The sequence below is a fragment of the Chinchilla lanigera genome, unplaced genomic scaffold (genome assembly GCF_000276665.1).
Source record: "Chinchilla lanigera isolate Chin_1 unplaced genomic scaffold, ChiLan1.0 scaffold00044, whole genome shotgun sequence".
NCBI lineage: Eukaryota > Metazoa > Chordata > Mammalia > Rodentia > Chinchillidae > Chinchilla > Chinchilla lanigera.
In genome coordinates this window covers 13,699,116-13,707,956 of record NW_004955445.1, presented here as the reverse complement: position 1 = coordinate 13,707,956, position 8,841 = coordinate 13,699,116, and positions in this window count along the sequence as shown.

Below are 8,841 nucleotides of genomic sequence, written 5' to 3'. Positions count from 1 at the left end.
GTGTTCCAAAGAAGTGTCCTAAAGAAAAGATAAAATACCTCCTGCACACAGGATGGGCCACTATAGGAACGAGAGAACAGTGACCAGGAGGCCAAGGTCACCATCTTTTATATCTTCCTGCTGATATCTGATCCAGGACATCTCATGCAGGGATATCTGTGTGTGTGCATTTCTAGCCCTGACGGACGTGTCTCCATGATTGACAGGTCATATCCAGCTGCCCAGCCATCTTGCCATTCCCTAATCGCCTACCTCAGTGATGTCAGGGGCTGAAAACTCCACTCTCAGATCATGTCAATGCCACCATTTTCTGAACGTGCATCCTCTGAGCCATGAAATTCACCACACATGAAGACCACTGATGACTTCACTTTTCCCTGCCTCCAATCATCTTTCTCAGTATCTCAGGCCATCCTATGTCTTTGTCCCAAAAATACTTAAACCCTATCTTTGGGGAGCAGATTTGAGACCTGGGGTTCCAGCTTCCTCTCATTTGGCAGGCTCATGAAAAAATTCTTTCTGTTTTGAAAAATTATACTGTTTAGGCAATAATCTAAAGACTAAATCCTAAATGGTAGGTAGCAAATGATAGCATCTCAGAGGGCTCCCAGAGGAAAATAATATAGAACAATCAGGTGCTAGGCCCACAGAACAGAACTGTAGCCTGAAGAGACAAATTAACACCTGCATGTTTAAAAAAATGATGATAGCAGGCTTTACAAAGACCCATATGCATCACAAAAAAGAACTTCTGAAGCTTAAAACAAGAACTTTGAGCTTTAAAAAAATACATAAATTAAAGGCAAAGATGGTGTTGTTGAGCCCTGAATCAGACACCTGGAAGATCAAGTATAAGAAATATCTTAAAGCTTAGAGAAAAAAGATAATGAGATAAAAGTCATGAGGGAAAAGATAAAAGATTTAGAGGAAAGATCCAGCAATCCTAACATGCAAAGAACAAAAGTTCCAGATGGAGACAAAGTAAAAGTCGGAAAAGAGGGAATAATTAAAACACACGCCAGAAGAACATTTCCCTGAACTGAGGAAAGACTTGAATAGTTTGCTCAGCCCACAGAGACAGAAGAATTGCCTGGTTAAGAAGTTCTTCACATGATAAGATGGAAGAAAGACGTTCAAGGACATCCAAGAACTCAAAGGAGAGCCCGCAGATGAGAGCCAACATGCGTGAACTACACAGGGTCTCTACTTCATCTCTGCCCTCCAAATCTCCTGCAAGAGTCTCCCTTGTGGCCCACTCCAAAAAGAAACTTATAGGTAAAGCAGTCTGTGAAATGTAGTTCCGTCTAGCCAAGTTCTCACATTTCAAAGCCACCGTATCAGCTAAGGCAAAAAGAATCAAACAGCTACTTTTAGCCCCATTCCAGTCAAAAACCAATAAGGAAGCAGCACAAAAGCTTAGCCATTTCTACCTAAAGGAGGATTCCTTTAATAAGCAACTCCTGCCTGGGTGCTCCCCTGTCAAGCTGGCAAAGATCATAAGAGGGAAATATCACGATACAATGGCTCCTCCCACCCAAACCTGTGTCCTCCATTTCTTTACATAAGTGTCAGCCCACAATATATCTTCTGTGCCGCTAACTCCATCTCAGCATCTGCATCTCAAAAGTTCTGATCAACATAAAGTAATTTTAAAGCAGATATTACAAGTATGCTCAAAAATTCAAAGAAAATACGCTTCCAATAAGTAAGCAAATGGGAAATTTTAACAAAACTACAGAAAAGAACCAAATAGATACTCTGAACACAGAAAAATACTTAAAATTTGATCTTTTTAAGTTCACTGGATAGGTTTAACAAGAGACTAGAGGTAACAGAAGGGGCAACAGCTCTGAAGCAGAGGCTCCAGAGCTCAGACCCATCCTACCAGGTGGTCCAACAGGAATGAGGGGGCCCGGGGCATACTCTGCCCTCTCTGTCTGGCCAGACCGTCATCTCCATGGAGGAGCCCCGGGTAATCATGACTATGGAGGAACAAGAAAACAGCCTGCTGCTAAACACGGGTGCAAGTCTCTCAGTCCTTCTTGTCAGTCCTGGCCTTCCTTCCAGCTATCACACCTCAGTGAAAGGAGTCACTGGGGAGGAGGTAATACGCTATTACAACCCTTAGGCTGTAACTACTTGTTAGATCTGTCTTGCATATTTCTGTCTTCCTGAGAAACCACTTTGAAGATACCACCATGTATTACAGCAGCCATTGATATTTTCCTACTAATCTGTTCATAACTCTGTAATGTTTGTATTGTTCCTATGGTATTTCTTAAAAGGATGTGTGTTTATTATTATGTGTTTCCTCCAACAACCAGTGAGAATAGTTAATGATTATTCAATTGGTCACTCATGTATAGCTCTATTTATTTTCTATAGAAGTCACTTTGAAGATACCAAAGTATAGTACAACAACTATTGATAATCTCCTACCTCTTTTGTCTGTAACTCACTATTATTTGTCTATTTGTTTTCCTGAGAAACTATCTTGTAGATAACAATATGTAAAACAATAACCATTGATAATTTCCTACCACTTTGTAATTTGGTAAGCCCCCCTTATTACTATGTTATCTTTCTTTTACTCTTTAAAATAAAAAAATAAAAAAAGAAGAGGCAACAAAATTAAAGATAATGTGAATAGAAATTAAGGAATTTGAAGAACAGAAAGCAAAACAATAAAAAGAATTAGCAAAACCTCAGCGACCTGTGGAACAATATCAAAAGGGTTAATGTTTATATAAATAGAATGTCAGACAGTAAGAAAAAACTGGCACAAAATACTTTTGGGACCAGGGCCAGGGATTTAGCTCAGTGACATAAGTTCCTTCCTGGCAAACGCAAGGTCCTGAATTTGATTCCTGGCACCAAAAAAAAAAAAGGAATAATAAGCAAATTTCTTATATTAGTGATATTCATAAACTAGTTCAAAGAGCTCAACAAACCTCAAACCTCAAGCAGGGGAGAGAGAGAGAGAAAGAGAGAGAGAGAGAGAGAGAGAGAGAGAGAGGGAGGGAGAGAAAGAGAGAGAAATTATACCAAACTGCTGAAAACCAAAAATAAAATACAAAAGTAGCCAGGGAAATTTTACATGTTGCATGCTAGGCAACAACAATTTGAATGACTTCTGAAGTGACATTAAAATAAAGGAGGGGAGGAAAGATAATAGAATACTTCTGATGAAAGAAGAATTGCCAACCCAGAATTCTATATCCACGAAACTATATATTACTGGTAACAACTCAGTGACTTTAGAACAATGCACTGTTATCTCAGTTTCAATGGATGAGATGTCAGAGCACCACTTGCCTGGGTCCCCTATAAAGCCACAGTCAAGACAACACACAGGATTCAGTTCTCCTCAGGAAGCTGGACTATGAATCCTCTTCCAAACTCACGTATGCTGGTGGTAGGGTTGATTTCTTCAAAGCTGTAAGACAGACGTCATACTGAGCAACTAGATGTTGCCAATATTTCTTGCCCTATGGGTTCAAATTACTTCATGGCAGCTTGCATGCGCACAGATAGCAAGTGAAAGAGATGCCAGAGTCACCTAGCAAGACAGAGTGGTTTCTAAGGTAACATAATCGTGGGGGTGCTGTCCTATCACTTTTGCCATATGCTATGGGTTAGAAGCAAGTCAAAAGTCCCATCCACACTAAGAGGAGGAGTTTATACCCAATATGAATTTCAGATGGTGAGTATCCTTGGGGGCATCACTCAAGGCCTGTCCACCACAATGAAGATGAAATAAAACAATGTGCAAATGAACAAAACTGGATGAATGAATGAATTCAGTCCCAGCAAGTCTGTACTGCAAAGAACACCAGGTAAAGTTTATCAGGTGAACAGAAATAGCACAAAGGGGAAGTTCATATCTTCAAGAAGAAATGACAGACTGGGCACTCTGGCACACACCTGTAATCTCAGCACTTGGGAGGCTGAGGCAGGAGGATCATTGTGAATTGAAGGCCAACCTGGGTTCCATAGTGAGTTCAAGGCTAGCCGGAACTGCATAGTGAAACCCTGTCCCAAAAAGACAAAAAAAAAAAAAGAAAAAGAAAGTTCCTGGAAATGTTCAATCAATATGTGGGTAAATATAAACTAGTATATTATCCTTAATTTTAAATGAATAACTCTTCAAAATAAAATTATAACATTTCACGGTATTTATAATATATGTAGATGTCATGTATGACAACCATAGCATAGAGGTTGGGGAATAAATGGAGCTATATCATTTCAAGACTTAAATTTTATGTTTCATAGTAAGATATTAAATCTAAGAATATAGACTCCAAATTAAGAATAAATATTATAGGCTGGGCATGGTGGCACATACCTGTAATCCCAGCACTCAGGAGGCTGAGGCAGGAGGATGGACATGCATTCAAGACTAGCCTGGACTACAGAGTGAGGCCCTCTCTGAACCCCCAACAAAAAAGAATAAATATTATAGGCATTGAGCAAACACTTTTAAAACTGGAGCGAGGTACTACATAGCTCAAAAGCTAACTAATAAGTTAAAGCAGAATTCTAAAAATTATTTCACCCCAAAGAGTGTATAAAAACAGGAAGAGATAAATTAGTAATACAATGGTATAGCTACATAAAATCATGTCCACAATTATATATTTGGGGGTTTTTTTGTTTGTTTTTGGTTTTTTTTCTTTTGGTCTTTTTGAGACAGGGTCTCACTATGCAGTTTAGGCTGGCCTTGAGCTCACTTTGTAACCCAGGCTGTTCTCAAACTCACAACAATCCTCCTGCCTTAGCCTCCCAAGTGCTGAGATTACAGGCGTGTGCCACCACGCCCAGCTATGATTTGTTAATAGACTATACACTCCAACTATATGACAATGTAGGAATAGGTATTTTTTTTTAACACTTTTTTTGTTTTTGTTTTTTCCGGTACCGGGAATCAAACTCACGACCTCGCGCTTGCCAGGCAGGCGCTGTGCCGCTGAGCTAAATCCCCAGCCCCAGGAATAGGTATTTTTAAAAGGTTTTTTCTGAAAAGAGCTGTTTTAATAATACAGATAGGTGAAAAGAAACAGATGACCCAGCATTTGGGAAGCTGAAGCAGGAGGATCGCTGCAGGTCCAAGGCCGTCCTAAGCTACATAGTGAGTTCAAGGCCAGCCTGAACTGCATAGAGAGAACCTGTCTCAAAAAAGAAAGAAAAGAAAAGAAAAGAAAAGAAAGAGAGAGAGAGAGAAAGAAAAAGAAAGGAGAGAAAGAAAAGGAGAGAAAAAAAAGAGAAAGAAAGAAAGAAAGAAAGAAAGAAAGAAAGAAAGAAAGAAAGAAAGAAAGAAAGAAAGAAAGATGCAGAAAGGTATATCATACAGCATAAAATCCAGGCACAAGAAGACTGTAATGAAGGGAAGGGTTATTTCAAATAAACTTCAAGACAAGGGACATTTTATGAGGGTAAAACAGCTTGTTTTCATGAAAAAGGCATAATAATAGAGTTTCAGAATGCATGAAACAAAAACTGACAAAATCTAAAATGCAATACACACAAAAGAATCTAAGCTTGTCTCTCAGCAACTGATGAAAGAACTAGATTTACAGAAATCATTAAAGATGTAGAAGATCTGAGCAATGCCATAAACCACTTTGATCTAATTTATACTTATAGAATACTAAACTCAATAATAGCAAAATATACATTTTGTTTAAAATCTCAAGGTATATCCATCAAGACAGGCCATATGATGGCCTATAAAACATGTCTCAATAAATTAAATTGAAATAATACAAATATTGTTTCCTGACCACTGTGGAACTAAATTTAAAATCCATAACACAGAGATATAAAGAAAAATATTTGGGTATTGAAAACAAACATAAATAATCATTGGGAAATGGAAATTTAAAATGTTTTACATGAATAATGAAAATACAACATATCAAAATTTGTGGGAGACAGCTTAAGCAGTATTTAAAAAGTGAACTTCAAATTTTAAATATTTATGTTAGAAAGTAACATAGGTGTAAAATAAATGACCTAAGTTTCTACCTCAGAAACTGGTAAAAGAGTAAGCAAATCCAAGGCATTAAAATAATAGCAGAAGCCAGAAAAATAGAAAATAATGGACAAAAACAACAAAGCGAAAAGTTGGTTATTTTAGAAGATCAGTGAAATTAATAAATCCGTACCTCAACTGGCCATGAAAAGAAAGACCATAATTTTTCAATATCACCAGTGAAAGAGGCGAGAGCCTGCTGTGCTTGGATTTGGCTTGGGCCCCTGAAAGATTAATGTGATTGGAAGCTTGGGCACCAATCCGGGAAGGGTGGGGCTTTAAGGAGTGAGGCCTTATGGGAAGTCTTTAGCTCAAGAGAGGGTTGGAAAAAGCAGAAGCCTGGGTCACCTGGGTCTTATTGCTTCCTGTGTCAAGAGGAAATCCACCTGCTCCTGCCACTGCTAGCCACCACGAGGAGATGTAGTTAAGAGCAGCCCTTGCTGAGACTGAAAAACCCCATTTAGATTTTCAGCCTCTAAACCTATGAGTTAGCCGGGCATATAGCTCAGCAGCAAAAGTGCCTCCCTGGCAAGTGCAAGGTCCTGAGTTCGATTCCCAGTACTAAAAAGTAAATAAATAAGTAAAAAACTAAACCTATGATTAAACAGCCCACCTTTCTTCATAAGTAGCTTGTTTAAGGTATTTTGTTAAAGTGCTGAAAGGTTGGTAGATATACAGCCTTACAAATCTTACAGCTTTAAAAGAATAATGGAATGTTTTAACTATCCTTATGCTAACAATTTAGACAACAACTATAAAATAGAAATATTCCTTTAAAAAATACAATTCACCAAAACTGGTATAAAATAAAATAGAAAATTTAAATAGTCAGATATCTAATAAGAAATCAAATTCATAACCTAAAACCTTCCCACACACCCACACATGCCAAGGTCCTACGTTCAACCCATCCCTGGTACCACAAAAAAAGAGAGAGCCAGGCGTGGTGGTGCATGCCTGTAATCCCAGTACTCGGGAGGCTGAGGCAGGAGGATCGTTGTGAGTTCAAGACCAGCCTGGGCTACAAAGTGAGCCCAAGGCCAGCCTGAACTGCATAGGGAGACCCTGTCTCAAAAAAAAAAAAAAAAAAAAAAAGAAGAGAGAGAACATAAAATCTCACAAAATGTAAAGAACACTTTCCAAATTACTTTATGAGACTACCATAATCCTGATGACAAACCTGACAATGAAATTACCAAAAAAATTAAATCTGACACCAATATTCTTCCTGAACATTGATACCAAAAATCCTTCACAGAATATTTCCGAACAGAATCCAGCAATACATCAGAAGCAAATTGGATGCACACTAGGAACTCAATGCTGGTTTAAGTGACAAACAGAAGAGGTATCTGAAAATATAAGCAGTTATTCATTTAAAAACAAAACAGAAACCAGGTGCCTATTGTCCCAGCTACTGAGGCAGAGGGCTCATTTGAGTCCAGGAGTTCGAAGCCAGCCTGGACAACGTAGTAAGACTCTGCCCAAAAAAAAGGACAAAGGGAAGTTCCACAAACCAGAATTAAAGGAAAACTTCTTTCTTCTAATTAATGACATCTTTTAAAAGCCTACACTTAACATTACACTTAGCCAGGCATGGTGGCACATGCCTGTGATCTCAGGACTTGGGAGACTGAGGCAGGAGGATCTCTGTGAGTTTGAGGCCAGTCTGAACTACATAGTGAGACACTGTCTCAAAAAAAAAAAATTCTACCTAGTTAAATTTGGAGTCTTTTCCCTATAATATTGGGAATAAAGACTGGGATTGGTGGTGTGCATCTGTTATCCCAACTACTCAGCAGGTTAAGGCAGAAGAATCACAAGTTCAAGACCAACCTGGAAATTCCATGAAACTCCTGGAAACTTATCTCAAAGTTTTTTTAAATGTAAAATAAAAATATTGGGAATAAGGTAAGGCTAGCCACCCTCCCCACTTCCACTCAACATTGTCCCTGAGATCCTTGCCAGTGAGAGGAAGCATGTAAGAAGTAAATGACATCTAGATCGGAAAGGAAAAAATAAAATTGTCTTTATTTACATATGAAATGACTCTCTGAACAGGAAATCTTAAGGAATATTTAAAATATCTATGAGAACTAATAAGTAAGCTAGCAAACTTGTATGGAAAAGCAATATATCAAAATCAATTGTGTTTTACATTCCAGCAGTGAAAAATTAGAAAGTAAAATTAGAAAAACAATTTCACAGCCGGGCGTGGTGGCACATGCCTGTAATCCCAGCACTCAGGAGGCTGAGGCAGGAGATGGTTGTGAGTTCGAGGCCAGCCTAGACTACAAAGTGAGCTCAAGGCCAGCCTGAACTGCATAGTGAGACACTGTCTCAAAAAAAAAAAAAAAAGAAAAACAATTTCACTTTCTGTACAGTCAAAAATCATAAAACACTTAGAAATAAATATAACAAATGATGTCGCCTGTAGGTCTTTTAAGAACCTCTACATTAAAAACCACAAAATATCACTAAAAGAAATTAAAGAAGATGGAGAAGTACACTAAACTTATTGATTGGAATATTCAATGTTTTTAAGATGTCAATTAGCCCCAGAATTTATTTATATGTCTAAAGCCATCCTACCCATAATTCCAACTAACCATTTTGTAGAATTTGACAGATTGATTCTAAAATTTATATAAAAATGCAAAGGACTTAGAAATATCTAAAGCAGAGCTGGGCATGGTGGTGCACACCTGTAATCTCAGCACTTGGGAGGCTGAGGCAGGAGGATTGTTTCGAGTTCAAGGCCAGCCTGGGCTACAAAGTGAGCTCAAGTCCAGCCTGAACTGCGTAGT